Consider the following 16,203-nt stretch of genomic DNA (forward strand, 5'->3'; position numbering starts at 1 on the left):
AAAGAAAAGAAAAGAAAAGAAAAGAAAAGAAAAGAAAAGAAAAGAAAAGAAAAGAAAAGAAAAGAAAAGAAAAGAAAAGAAAAGAAAAGAAAAGAAAAGAAAAGAAAAGAAAAGAAAAGAAAGAAAAGAAGAAAGAAAAGAAGAAAGAAAAGAAAAGAAAAGAAAAGAAAAGAAAAGAAAAGAAAAGAAAAGAAAAGAAAAAAAAGAAAAGAAAAGAAAAGAAAAGAACCTATTATGCCTGACACTACTGCAGAGCAGAAAGATTCTCCGAAGGCTTGGAGATCAGGGTCCATTTGGCCAGCGAACATCTTACCCTGAAGGGAAATGGAGGCCCAGTTGTCCCAGAGAATCCAGTTGAGAATCGCGCATTTTAGTCTCGTTCAGTTTGGAACAGTTCCTCAGTCTTTGCTGCACATTCATGATGTTTTGGGTGGTTTTGAAGATTGCAGCCTAGTGATTTTGGAAACTGTCCCACAGTTTGCCTTTGTCTGATTGTTTCTTCGTGATTAGATTCAGGTTACAGAACTCTGATGGGACCGTCACGGAAGGGATGTTTTGGTTACCTCGCTGTGTTTTATTTACTCCTTTATTGAGGTTCACTTTGATCACGTGATTAAGGTGCTGTCTGCCGGTCTTCCCCACTGCAAAGTTCCTCTTTCCTCCTTTGTTAGCTGATACTTGTGCAGAGATGCTCTAAAAATATGTAGATAGCCTGTTCCTTGTCAAACTTCCAAGTACTCATGTATTTATATCCATATGGACTCGGGGTTTCCTGTTATTCAATGAGTTACAATCTGTTACTAGCCTATCTCACTCACTGGGTTATAATCTGTTACTATCAAACTAATCTCTTGCTAATTGGGTGATCAAATTGTGGAAACAGACTTTTGTGTCCTCCTTAGCCTCAGCCTTTGAGCACTTTCTTCCTTTCTGGTACAAAATATTCCAGGCTCATCTTCAACTCTTCCTACCCCAGCCCTGTAATGAGCCATTTCTCCAAGGATCCTGGGTTCCTTTTAGTGGAAAATGATATTTAGAAGCCAAAACCCAGGGGCTATATGTTCACATTGCTTTTGGGGTATCACTGACCTCAAGTCATCTCAGGAGACAGACCTGGGGAATATATGAAAAAGTGCATATCGTTGACCCCTGAACAACATGGGTTTGAACTGCTGAGGTCCACTTATACACAGTTTTGTTGACAACAAAAGCCACAGGGCATTTATTTACCACGGCTCGCTCCAGTCTCCAGATTGAAGGCAATTGGTGTTAAGGTCACACCTGCTGCCCTGTGAGCACCCCAGGAGACCCACAGAGGCCAGCAGCAGCCTCCAGAAACCCTGGATCCGTCTCTTCCAAGTCCTCCATGATCTGGGTTCCCTGCTGGTGTTAGGGTGGCTGCAGGCCCCCAGCACCCCCCCCAAGGCAGGCACAAACCCCACCCCGTGCCGCACCCTGGCCCCATAGCTGCCTATCCCCACAGGCGGTGGGGCAGCTGCCTTCATTCCCAGCTTGCTATCACTGCCCTCGGCCTGCCAGGGAGCTGCTGCCCCTGAGCCAAGGCCACCAGGCTAAGAAACACCACCATCCAGGGACCAGGCCTGTCACTGCCACCACCTCTGTCCTGCCCCAACCACCCTGCAGGTGGATTTTTTTTTTCAATAAATATATGTACAGTACTGTAAATATATTTTCTCTTCCTTATGATTGTCTTAATAACATTGTCTTTTCTCTAGCTTTAATATAAGAGTACTGTATATAATACATAGAACATACATCCATAATATATGTTGGTTGTGTTGTTAGTAAGGTTTCCAGGCCATAGTAGGCTATTAGTAATTAAGTCTGGGGGGAGTCAAAAAGTCATACAGCAATTTTTTTTAAAGATTTTATTTATTTGACAGAGATAGAGACAGCCAGTGAGAGAGGGAACACAAGCAGGGGGAGTGGGAGAGGAAGAAGCAGGCTCATAGCGGAGGAGCCTGATGTGGGGCTCGATCCCCTAACGCCGGGATCACGCCCTGGGCCGAAAGCAGACGCTTAACCGCTGTGCCACCCAGGTGCCCCTATACAGCAATTTTTGACTGGGGGGGGCGGTAGTGGTCACTGCCCCAACCTCTTGGGGTTCAAGAGTCAACTGTATACATGGCTATATGTGTCTATGTGTGTGTATATAGTTAAATCTATTTAAAATCATGGGGTTTTTTTTTTAAAGATTTTATTTGAGAGAGAAAGAATGTGAGAGAGAGAGAGAGAGATCGGGGGTAGGGGGAGGGACAGAGGGAGAAGCAGACTCCCCGCTGAGCAGGGAGCCGGAAGCAGGACTCAATCCCAGGACCCTGGGATCATGACCCGAGCCGAAGGCAGATGCTCAACTGACTGAGCCCCCCAAGCGCCCTAAAACCATGGGTTTATTCTAGTCTTCTCCCATGCTATATTTGTAATGACCTTTTCTGAGAAACCCAGTTTCATCATCCTTCACGTATTTACTTATTTGCTCAATCCCCTGTATATGTGCAGTCTCCCACTCTGCTACCGTCCCATTCTCCTGGAGATGTCCTCCGCCTCCTGTGCAAATCTGACGCCACATGCTGCGCCCCCGTCCCATCCGGTGGATGCTTTCCTCACCAAGCTTGGGCTCTGACCCTGCACACCAGGTCACCCCCCCACATGGAAGTCCGAGCCACGCACAGCTACATGGCAACACTCCCCACCCACTCAGGCTCAGACACCCATGCCGGGCAGCCCTCCTCGGGGCACCGCCTGTGCACCAGGCTCGGACACCCCTCTCTCAGCTCCCCAGCTTCCCCACCAGCACCACCGTGGACCCCTACATGGCTATACCCTCCTCAATGGCTTTAGGACTGACTTGTTGGAGAAGTGAGGAAAGTGAGGCGTTACGAGAAGAGGAGTTAGCTGGCAGTTCCGATTTCTAAGACAGCTTTAACATGACATCAAGATCAGGGATGCCATTTATATAGTTTTGTAGCAGAAATCATGCGCCAAGCCACTCGTATTCTGGAAACAGTCCAGAGAGAACAGTTTCACTCCGGAGATGGAGCTCCTCACGGCTGGTTAACGCTGTGCTACTTTAAGTCTGCCTTTGCAGTTCATCTTCCCCAAGGATGCTCACTGCGAATGCTCCCATTGCTCTGGTGCCTTTGATGGGAGAAGCCAAACTAAGGTGCCAAAGTCACAACACCACGCGAAGCAGAATGCAGGCTTCGCCAATCGTCAGGCTCGCCTGAGACGATTCCATGCAACTGGGATTCCCAAGTTTGTCCTCAAAGATTGGTCTCAGCAGACCTAAGGATGGAGTTTTGGGATCTGCATTTTTTTTTTTTCTTAAAGCTCCCTGAGTGATTCCAATAGGTGAGAGTGCCCTGATATAGCATAAACCAAAATTTTTCAAAACGTACCTGAAGTAGGTATACGATCATTAAAGCTGAATTAGGAATAATGTTTCTCAATTTAAATTTGGCAAAGAGCAGAGGGAAGACAGGAAAATGAAAGATTTCTAGGCTCAGAGAAGTCTAAAACATGCTAAACATTCTATGCCCCCCACAGAAGGGATACACATGAATGTAGCAAAGGCTCTGAAAAATCTTCTTCTAAAGGAATCTCTTGTTTTATTTAACCCAGCAAAGCTCAAACTTAAGCATCTAGAGCAATCCATGATGCTTGCCCACCCAGTGACCATGTGCGCATGTCTTCCTCCTTACTAACGGCTCTGTGATTTTGTTCCAGTGTCCACCCCACACTGTGTAGCCCTGTGCTTTAGGGTAGGTGAACGTCATCCCCAGCCAGAAAGAGAAATCACAATTGGTCTGAACTAGTCATGGTCCCATTCCCCTTGTTAGTGGTTTGACATATGCTGGATATGTCAAACATTGGGACGTGATTGGAAGTTCCCAGAGGGCTTCTGGGAAAGATGTTTGTTTGTTTGTTTGTTTGTTTGTTTGTTTGTTTTGAGAGAGAGAGAAAGCACACGTGCATGTGCACGCAAGCGAGGGGGTTGGGTACAGAGGGAGATGAAGAGAGAGAATGTTAGCAGGCTGCACGCTCAGTGCAGAGCCCTACATGGGGCTCCATCTCAAGACTCGAGATCATGACCTGAGCTGAAATCAAGAGTTGGACGCTTAACCGACTGAGCCACCCAAGTGGCCCAAGAAAGATATTTCTTAATGATAAAAAGTGATACTCAGAATGAAAGCATCTTCCTTCCCCTAAAATGTTGTCATAACTATGAGGGATGCTTGGAACTGCTACAGCCATTGTAAGCCCATCAAGGAACCTGAGCCAACATGGTGAGAAGGGCATAGAAAAGGAACAAAATGACTTGGAATCTTTGATGATTTTGTCAAGCAGTTAAATATTTCAGAACTTCTTGTTAAGTGAGATAATGAGCCCCATATTGTTATTTAAATCAGGTAAACTGGATTTTAAATTACTCTCAGCTCCAACGTGGAGCATCTTTTGAACAGTTGTTTTATGAAACATTAGTGTCCTCAAACACAATTTGGGAACCAGTGATCTCAAGCAATTCTTTTGTATTGTAGATGAGAGAACTGAGACCCAGAAAGGTTTCCTTGGCCCATCAAAGGCCACACAACTAATTAGTAAGACAGTTGATATTAGAAACTTGGAATCTTAGCTCTTAAAAAGACCAAAACGGGATCCTACTTCTCTCCTTACAATAGAACTTAAATCCCCGAGAGAGCATTTCATGTTCACATCTTCTTGTTCTTCGGAAGACAGAACTAAAGAACAACTGAGAAATTTCCATTTAACGATCTTTCTTACTCCTCCTTTTGGGGAACTAAGTCAAAAGGATGCTTATATTACTTTCTCAGAAACAATTGAAAAGACAAACAAATAAACAACAACCCAAATCAAATTTTCAGGCTCCAAGCATCATTTGTGCCATGTACCAGAGAGCAAAAATTACACTACCCAACAGACGGAGCAGACATCAAGTAGTGACGCTCCCTGCAGATGAAAAAGATGGATTGAACTGCCAATCACTCATGAGTCCACTAATTTAGCCTAACAACATAATGTCCTGTTACTTCCCCTGGTTGAGGTCATGGTAATTTGCTATATTTATAATGGGGTTTTGATCTAGATGAGATCTAGTTCTATTTTTACAACGTTACACCTTCTAAGAGAGAGCTCTTTTCCTTCCTGTGATACATTCATGAGCAAATTTGTCATCACAGGTCATTACGCTAGACCTGGGGAGCTTGTTAATTTTTTCCTACCTTTTCTCCTCTACATCTGATTTTCAGATAGAGGCAAACCAAAAGTAAGGCAGGAAAGGTTTATATTCTCCCCAATGTCTCACAGTCGATCTAAAAAGAGGAAGGTGGGAGAGATCTTGCCTCAATGTAGAGGGCTAACTTTGTGAGAGCACTCTGCATAGACATTTTAAAAAAGAAAATAATTCTGTCAGGTCTTCTGCAAACCCATGAAACAATGGGCCACAATTTTTCATTAAGGCAGGATACCTCAGGGCTCCTGCATGGCTAAGTTGGGTAAGCGTCTGCCTTCAGCTCAGGTAGTGATCTTGGGGTCCTGGGATTGAGCCCCACATGGGCTCCCTGCTCGGCAGGAAGTCTGCTTCTCCCTCTCCCTCTGCCCCTCCCCCCCACTCGTGCTCTCTCTCAAATAAATAAAATCTTAAAAAAAAAAAAAAGAAAGACAGGATACCTCTTTTGAATTAGGTCCCAATTTGTGAAATAAAAATTGTGTCTTAGAAAAATATTAAACCCTGTGACTTCCAATGTGGTTTGAGGGAGACCAAGCCTCTGTTATCCAGGCCAAATTTTTAAATTGAACTGCCCCCATTACTGGAGACAAACATAGAACAAATATTTCTCTTTAAAATTGGAGAAATGCTCTCTTTTTTCTTCCCCCCAATTCCTTATTCCCAAATTGTGGTTGCTTGGTTTTGGTCATGATTAACCTCTTGTATCTTCAAATTCCTTATCTGTAAAGTGAGGATAACAATTCTCCTCACCTAGGATTAGTGTAAAGATTAAATGAGAAGATATCATGCAGGCAAAGTGTCTAGCCCAATATTAGATATGTAATAAGTACAGAACAAATGTTTTTTTCTCCTCTACCTGAGATTGTTTTCTATTTGTACTAGTTTGAAACAATGGTGTGGAGACCACAGAGTCTGGGTTTCTTTCCTGAGAGCACCCCCAGAACTGAAATGCAGAACTTTAAAAACTAACAGAGCACAAAGGGACTGCTATTGCAGACAGACTCAAAGAAAGACCCAGTGGCACTGAAGACTTGTGATGAACGTGGCCACCTCATCTCATAATAAATCAGTAGCAATTATAGGAATAGGTCTGAATATTGACTATCTGATAAAAATGTTACATGTATAAAGACAGTATCTCATATCAGTAGGAAAAGATAAACATTTTACTAACTGGATTTCCATATAGAAAAAAAGGTAAAATCAGAAGTATTGCTCACATCATAAACCAGAAGTAAAATCCTAATGGATGCAAGACTGAAATGTACAAAATGAGGGGCACCTGGGTGGCACAACAGTTAAGCGTCTGCCTTCAGCTCAGGGCATGATCCTGGCGTTATGGGATCAAGCCCCACATCAGGCTCCTCCACTGTGAGCCTGCTTCTTCCTCTCCCACTCCCCCTGCTTGTGTTCCCTCTCTCGCTGTCTCTATCTCTGTCGAATAAATAAATAAAATCTTTAAAAAAAAAAAAAGAAATATACAAAATGAAACCATAGAAATACTAGAAGAAAACATGGGTTGATTGTTCTATAACCTGCAAGTGGGAGAAAGGTCCCTCAAAATGTCTCAAAATCCAGAAGTAAGGAGGGGGTAAAAGATTGATAAATTTGACTACCTAAATTTGACTACATAATGCCTTTTTGTGGCCAAAAAATATAAACAACAAATGACGACCTGGGAAAAAATATTTGCAAATTATACCACGAAGGGTTATATTTAGGGAAATATAAGGAAAATTGTGGAATCACTATATTGTACACCTGAAACTGACAGAACACTGTATGTTAATTATACTTCAATTTTAAAAAATTAAGAAAAAAATACCATTCCACACACACAAATAAATCAGGAAAAAAAGGCAAATTATTCTTAAATATATAAAATGACACATAAGGGAAGTGGAAAATTAAAACAACACTGAAATACTATTTCTTATCCATTATAGTGGCAGAAATTCAAGCATTCCAGAGCATGCTCTGTTGGCCAGGTTGTAGGGAAGCCAGCGCTCTCATATGTTGCTAGTGGGGATGTAAAATAATATAGTCTCTGTGAAGGGGAACGTGGCACCATTGAGCAAAATTACATGAGTACTTACTTTTCAATCCAACAGTCCCACTTTTAGAAATCAAGCCCAAATGCAATCAGCAAAATTACAATTTGACATATGTACAAGGCTCTTATGGACTATTTTTCACTCGCAAGACTTCAGACAACAAATGTGTGGCTTTTTTCCTACATGTCAACAAATTTTCCAACTCTCTAGACAGTAACTGGGTATTCGACAATTCAATCCAATTCTGACACTGTCTACCAGGAGGTAGCCCAGACCTCACAGGTTAAGGGCTCAGTCCCACAGTACTGTCTCCACTTCAGATCCAATCACAAGCTGCAGGCACCTGTACTTCTGACTGACCAGCTATAAGCCATATATTCCCAGGGCCCCCTCCCCAGGTTGGGTAATTCTCTACAACAGCTTAGAATGCAGAGAAACACTTTACTTACTGTTACTAGTTTATTGTGAAGGATATTGTAAATGATACAAATGACTAACCAGATGAAGAGGCACACAGGGGGAGCTCTGGAAGAGCCCAAACATAGAAGCTTCAATCTCTGTGGAGTTGGGTTGCGTTACTCTTCTAGCACAAGGATGCATTCACCAACCCAGAAGCTCCCTGAGCACCAACATTTAGGGGTTTTTATCGAGGTTCTATTAAGTAGGCATGACTAAGTGATGGGCCATTGGTGATTATCTCAAATCTTCAGCCCCTCTCCCGAGTTTGGGAGGTGGGGCAGAAGGTTCCAACCCTCTAATCACATGATTGGTTCCTCTGACAAATGGCCGCCATCTTGACCGGTGTCTAAGGACCCACCAAGAGTCACCTCACCAGCATCAACTCAGATGTGGTTGAAAGGGGTTTGTTATGAATAACAAAAGATATTCCTCTCACCCCTAGCACTCAGGATCTTCCAAGGGTTTTAGCAGTTCTTGTTTCAGGAACCTGGGACAAAGACCAAATATTAGAATAAAATAAAACTAGAACCCTTATCAGTTAGGAAATTACAAGTGTTTGAGGAGTTCTGTGCCAGGTATCAGGATAAAGACCAAATATATATTTCTTATTACATCACAACATCACAACTATTCGTTGCAGCACCGTCTATAATAACTCAAGTATGTATCAATAGGGAACTGATTGGGTACACAGCGGAGTCTTATACAACTATGCGAAGGAACGATAAGGTAGTTTGCTGTATATGTCTATAAAGTCATCTCCTGGATATATTATTGAATGAAAAAAGAGCAAAGTATGGAAGAGAGTACATATGTTCCTTTAATCTGAGAAAGGGTTTAAGTTAGAAATATATACATATTGGATTAGATTTTTTAAATACAACTAATCTAACAACAAACAAAAATCATCACTTATATGAGCTAAGAGCAGACTGAGTGAAGGGATGGGGACAGAAGTTAGATTTCTCTAAATGTCCCTAACTTTAGAGTTTTGACCTTGGAATTATGTAAATGACTTAATCATTTTAAAAATTAAACCAAAATTAAGAATTAATTTCTTCACAAAAACTGCAACACAGAGAAGAATTAGTTCAAGTTACTTTCAAACAAAGACCTTTGGGGGCACCTGGGTGCCTCAGTCAGTTAAGCATCCAACTTGATTTTGGCTCGGGTCATGATCTCAGAGTCATGCACTCTCTCTCAAATAAATAAATAAACAAATACTTTTTAAAAAAATAAAACCCAGACATTTGACTGCATACACCATCAGAATATACCCTAATGACAAAAAGAACTGCAAATAAATTTTAAATTGCTTTCAGTAGTCATATTGTTAGTCACATTATTAATATAGCCATTTTGAAAGTATAATTCATATTATGTAGGATAAAGTACCTAACTAATTATGTTAATATCATCGGACCTAAGATTTTAAGCATGAAAGGAATATAAACATGAAATCAAGTAAGTTAAGTAAAAGCCTTGTGTTCTTACACTTAAACTGGAAACAAAAGCACACGCTCATATTTTTCTCTTGAAAAAGAAACAAAAAAGTATTACCTAGCTTCTTCCACTGAAAAGGCCTGGAGACGACAACCATTCCAGTACCAAGAAGCATCCTTAGTGCCCAGATTGTGGTGTTTAAATATTATTCCCACTAAAATGACCCAAGACTCCTTGAAGAAATGGCTGATTTCATCTTGGGGCAAGAAATGTATGAAGATGAGCCTGGAACATTTTATACTAGAAAGCAAGGAAGCACTCAAAGACTCTGGGACTGTGTTGAAGGACATGGAAACCCCGTGCAGACCCTTCACAGACTTCCACTGGCCCCAAATGAAACAATTCAAGCATCAAAAAGCAAAAAAGCTGCAATATATTAAATAAATTAAAACTCATGTGTTCATAATAATACTTTAAAAATTCATTGATCGAGTCGCCAGGGTGGCTGAGTCAGTTAAGGGTTTGTCTTCAGTTCAGGTCATGATCTCAGGGTCCTGCGATCGAGCCCTGCGTCAGGCTCCCTACTTGGTGGGGGGTCTGCTTCTCCCTCCACCCCTTCCCCTGGTTGTGCTCTCTCTCCCTCTCTCTCAAATAAATAAAATCTTAAAAATAATTCATCGATCACCTGTAACAAGTTAAATACATTGAAATTCATTAATTCACGGTACTTAAGCTTTTATTGATCACTTTTAGAGACTGTTCAGCTACCAACTCTTTCATCTGAAATTTGACATACCTCATTACCGTCACTGTGTAATAAAAATGGCCATAAACACATGAAAAGATGCTTAATGTCATTAGAGAAATGCAAGTCAGAACTACAATGAGGTAGAACGTCACAGTCACAAGGATGGCTATGATTTAAAAAAAAAAAAGGTGATAACAAGCTTGGGAAAGAATACGGGGAAATGGGAACCCTCATAGATAATTGGTGGGAATGTAAAATGTTTCAACCACTTGAGAAAAAGAGCTTGGCAGTTCCTCAAAAAGTGAAACAGTTACCATAAGATCTAGAAATCCCACCTCTAGGTATATATCTAAGAAAAAGGAAAACATACGTCCACACCAAACTTGTGTCTGAATGTTCATAGCAGCATTATTCATGATAGTAAAAGGTAGAAACAATACAAGTGTCCATCCGCTGGTGAATGGATAAATAAAATGTGGTATATTAGGGTGCCGGGGTGGCTCAGATGGTTAAGCATCTGCCTTCAGCTCAGGTCATGATCTTTGGGTCCTGGGATTGATCGAGCTCTGCGTCGGGCTCTCTGCTCAGTGTGGAGTCTACTTCTCCCTCTCCCTCTCTCCTCTACTCACGTGCTCTCTCTGTCTCTCTCTCTCTCAAATGAATAAATAATCTTTTTTTAAAAAGGATAGAATTTAATAAATAAATAAAATGTGGTATATTCATACAGTGGAATATTATTTGGCAATAAAAAGGAATGAAATCCTGATACATAAAACAGCATGCATAAACCTTGAAAGCATTATGCAAAGTGAAAGCCAGACACACAAATGCACGCACACACACACACACACACACACACACACACACACACACACCATGTATAGTCTGATTCCATTTATATGAAATGTCCCGAATAGGCATGAAATCAATGAAGACAGAGTAGATTAGTGGTTGCCACTGGCTGAGAGATCAGGGGAATGAGGGGTGACTGCTAATGGGTGTGGGCTTTGGGGGGACAGATATTCTGGAATTAGATAGTTGTGATGGTTGCAAAACTAGTGAATGATGTATTTTTAAAGGGTGAATTGTGTGTTATGTGAATTCTATCTCAAAGCTGTTATTTAAAAAAAATCACTTTGTAGAACTTATTTGAATCCTGATTCAAACCTACCCACTCTGAAAAGATAATTGGAAGTCGAACTAAGCCTGAACACTGACTTAGTACTAAGTGATATTAAGGAGTCATTAATTTTATTTTAAATGTGATAATTCTATTGCAGTTATTTAAAAATGATCCCTTACAGATACCTTACAGGTGAAATCATACGACAACTGAGATTTGCCTTTAAATAATTTTGGGAGTCAAGCATAGTGTGTTTAGAAACAAGACTGCTCAGGACTCCTGGGTGGCTCTGTTGGTTAAGTGTCTGCCTTTGGCTCAGGTAGTGATCCCAGGGTGCTGGGATCAAGTCCTGCATTGGGCTCCCCGCTCAGCGGGGAGCCTGCTTCTCCCTCTGCCTGCTGCTCCCTCTGCTTATGCTCTCTCTCTCTCTCACACACACACACACACACACAAATAAATAAATAAAATCTTAAAAAAAAAAAAAGACAATTCATTCCTTTAAAAAAAAAAAAGAAACAAGACTGTTCACATGTTGGTCTTTGTTGAGGCTGGGCGAGAGCTCATTGATGATTTGTTACACTGTATTCATAAGAGCCACCCTAATAGATCATCTCGTTCCTAAAGCCTCTGATTCCAGCCAGGCAGAACCCCCTCCCCCTCTGGGTTTCCCCAGAACTCAACTCTATCTTCGGGAACAGGGTTAGGGTTACCTACTTCTGTCTGTTGAATTGCACCGTTTCTACAAACACATGTTTATTACAACTTCACTTCTCTCAAATTCTCGACTGGTCATTCTAAATAAACCCTGGGGGTGGGTGGATAATTGAGAGTTTGTCCCTTGAAATTGTGAACAGTTTAATATTTGGAGGAAAAAAATCTTTGTAAAATATACAACATGATTTTTACGTTTCTACTTAAAACATTTATTAAACTGATCTATTCTGTGTGAGTTTTTAAAAGTTAATCAGTATGGAAATTAATCATTGTGCTTGTGGTCATACCCTGATTCTCACACAGGATTTTCCACGAGAGGGTTACAGGTAGCCTATGCCAAACGACTGCAAGTTGCTCTGTTTTTCTGAACATCTCCTATTTTTGTGATACTTCTGTCTCTTCACTTCATGGCAGTGTCTTCCTTTCTGTCCTCAGGGTGCCTTCCCTTATCCTCTTCTAACTTGCTTCTAATTTAACATTTATGGAAAGGAACCAGACGATTAAACTTGTTAGGGTTACACATAGAATGACCACACTTCCTAGCTACCCGTGAAAATCTCAATTTATATCTGTTAATAGCCTTTTTTTTCTTGAGTGTATCCTGGGCTTAAATACATTATCTCATCATCCTAGGCATTTGCCAAATAAGAGCATATCTCTATTAAAACATCTAATAAGGCTGCACTTATCTACCCTCCGTTCAACGGCTAAATTACAAGGGTATTGTGCTTTTTCAACATTTATTGAGCTTCTATTAGGCGGCATGCACAATGCCAGTCCTTGCTCTCCGGGAGCTTATCACAGAGTAAGGAGGTGCCAGAATCGTTTAACACAATGCAAAAAAATGGTAAGTAATACACTACCACAGGTGTGCAAGTGTAACGATGGAAGCGTGCACTTGGGTGTCTCAGGGCCACAGCCGGAGGGCCATTAGTCTAGCATGGGGTTTGTCAACTGCAGCACTATTGACCTTCAGAACGGAATTGGGTTTTGTCGGTGGAGGCTGCCCTACTCATTTGCATGACGTCTGGAACCATCCCTGGCCTTTCCCCATAGATGCCAGTAGCCGCTCCCCTAAGTCATGACACTAAAAAAAAGTCTCCAGATGCTGCCAACATCCCCTGGTGGACAAAACTGCCCTGGACTCAGAACTACCCTGGGCCAAGAGTTATGAGGACAGTGTGGGAGGGCTATCTGAAAATTCTTCCTGTAGGAGATGCAGCTCAGTAAGGTCTTACCGACTGAGTAGCAGTCGAGGAGTAGAGAAGGCAAGAACTAGTGGAGGAATGGACTGTGCTAGCACAGCCCGAGTAACAGCAGAGGACAGGGAAGTAGGAACTAGGGAGCTGAAGGGATGGATGGAGTGAGGGCGGAGAAGGGTTCAAATCAGTCCAGCATTACCAACCTATCTATGTTGATGATTTTTTTTTTTTTATGTGGTTCTCATTCTTCTTGGGTTTTGGTTAGGGTCACGTTGACAGCTTAATTCTCAACAAGTAATACACAGAAAAGCACTTTGCAAACCCTGGGAAGTATTACTCATACATAAATTAATCATTATTATTGCCATAACGGCTGATTAAAACGATGCGCTTTATAGCTTTGCTTCTATGCGCTAATTCTTAGGAACTGTGAAGAAGAGAATATTGCTGTGCTGCTTATGAAACCAGGGTCTCTCAGCTTCAAACACATTCACAAAAGTCTGCGGTGATCGGTGGGCAACCCCTCCCAACCGCATTTCTCCCGCCGGCTCCTTGTCAGGCCTGCCAGTAGGGGGCACTAGAGGGAAACCGCAAGGCTGGAAAAGGGAATAGGGACTGCTCCACCTTTGCTCCCTCTTTGTTTCAGTAACAGCAGATGATTCCCAGTTTTCCCAAGTCCCCAGAACCAGCCTCGTCCACCCTTTTCAGACACCAGCACTCATCAGCTTTATATTTCCTCTTTAGAGGACTGGATCCCCGCTCTGGCCCCTTTCTCCAAGCTTGTCAAGGTTAATAATTCCAAACTCTTCCTAGGATTCTCCTAGAAACAGGGCTGGTGGGGGCTTCCTTTGGTTCCTACTCCCACGGTCCCCCTGTTCTTCTTTAAACGTTTCAGTTCATAAATCTTCACATGAGATCATTTCTGTTAAAATGACTTGTGTGGCTTCTGTCTCCTGACTGGACCCCGACTGCCACTCATGACTATTCTTTCAGCCTTTAGTTGCTTTAAATCAGAATAATCAGGAGAGCCATGACAGAGGAGGAAGGAGGAAAATCAAGCTCGGGGTGTTCCATCCGTATGTGACTAGTCTCTAAAAGTAGCTGCTGAATTGGTAGATTCCAGAATCAATCACACAGGAAAATCATCTGCAGAAAAGCTGAATAAAATCTTTTCTGGATAGTGCACAAAGCACCTGAAGGGTCTGAAGAAACACAGCATCTGTTCCCACAGACCAGCAGATGAGAAGGCGGACAAGGGAATGACTCAGCAACAACTCCATAACATATTCTAGAAGCTGCTGTGGGAACAAATCCTTCTGCCTGGGGTTGGTTTGCACATTTGCAGTGTTAGCTCTAATGCGAATTTGTATAATACACTGGGCAGAAGAGCACCAGTGTTTTTGGCTACCTTGCTTCCATTTCAACATGGAGGTTCTATTGTATACTCATAACACAAGGTAGCGGCTGTCAAAGAAGGTTTTTTTTTATTTTTTTTTAAGATTTTATTTATTTATTCAACAGAGATAGAGACAGCCAGTGAGAGAGGGAACACAAGCAGGGGGAGTGGGAGAGGAAGAAGCAGGCTCACAGCGGAGGAGCCTGATGTGGGGCTCGATCCCATAACACCGGGATCACGCCCTGAGCCGAAGGCAGACGCTTAACCGCTGTGCCACCCAGGCGCCCCAAGAAGTTTTTTTTTTTTAAATATCTAACTTGAATAAAAAGCAGAATAAAAAAATAATAAAATTGCGTAGTAAAAATTTCCAGGTCTCTGCTTCCTATCATGAATGAGGCAACTGGAATTATTCTTACCTCTTTGTAGCTAGTTATTCTAATCTACTTGTGGTTTTAATGCTACGTTAATGTGAATATAATTCCCAACACTTTTTTTTACTCTTCTTTAAAGGCTTTTTAATAGTGAAATATTCTATATACATATACATGAAGGTAAATAAAGCTTAATGAACGGTTATAAAATGAAGATCTACGTAACCAGCATTCAAAGTCAGGAAGTACAATCTCACAAACACTCTGACAACCCCCACCCCTGCTGTCCAGAGCTAACCACAATCCTAACTCTATGAGAATCACTACTTTGCTTCTTCTCATAGTTTTCTCCATTAACTGTACAGCCATAAATGCAGTACAGGTTTTTTTTCTGTAATTTTTATATATAAAAATCATACAATATGTATTTTGAGGGGTTTTTTTCTCAACATTTTTTTAAAGATGTATTTATTTATTTTAGAGAGAGACAGCCAGAACAGGGAGGAGGGGAAAGAGAAAGGGGAAGAGAAACATAAGCAGACTCCTCACTGACCAGGGAGCCCGACCCAACTCTCGATCTCACAACTCTGAGATCATGACCTGGCTGAAATCAGGAGGCAGAGGCTTTAAGAGCTCTCTGTGTTGTTGCTGTTTTTCATTCATTGTCACTATTATATAGTAGGCCAGCATATGGACTATCACATTTTAACTAACTATTCTACTGTTGATGGACATTTCAGTTATTTCCAATTTGGGTGCAGGTAAGTTTGAGAGGTAGATACCTAAAAGTGAAATTGCTGAATCATAGGATATATATCCCAGCTAACCTTGAACCATTTGCCAAAGTGGCTGCATCACTTCACATTCCCATCTGCAGCACATGAGCATTCTTTGTCCTGCACCCTCCCCAGCCCTGGGCGCAGTCATATATTTTGACTGGTGGGTATGGAATGACAGATATCCACTATGATTTTAATTTGGCCTCTTCTGATTATTAATGAATTAAGCATCTTTTCAATAAAAAACTAATATTTATCTGCCATCTGGATTTTTTTTGTAATATTCCTGTCCAAGTCATTTACCTATTCACTGGATTTTCTTTCTTGATTTGTAGGACTCCTTTGCCCATCCTAGCAGTATTTGTCGCAAATATCTCCTCCCATTCAGTGAACTGCCTTTCCTTGCTTTCCAAAGATGGGAAGTCAGGGTGGCCCTACAGCAGCCTAGCCCAGAGTTCCCCGTCCTTGAACGCTGTCATCACAAGTACCACCCCTTCCGCGGGGGCAGGGAACGTTACCGCGCTGGCCCCGCCCCCTGAGCGGAGCCCCGCCCCCTGAGCGGAGCCCCGGGCGCGCTCTGTTGGCCGCGGTCTCCAGGGCAGCACCTGCCCCGCCCACGGGGCGGGCGGCGGGAGGGAGGCCGGG

Source organism: Ailuropoda melanoleuca, chromosome 8 (assembly GCF_002007445.2).
Source record: "Ailuropoda melanoleuca isolate Jingjing chromosome 8, ASM200744v2, whole genome shotgun sequence".
Lineage (NCBI taxonomy): Eukaryota > Metazoa > Chordata > Mammalia > Carnivora > Ursidae > Ailuropoda > Ailuropoda melanoleuca.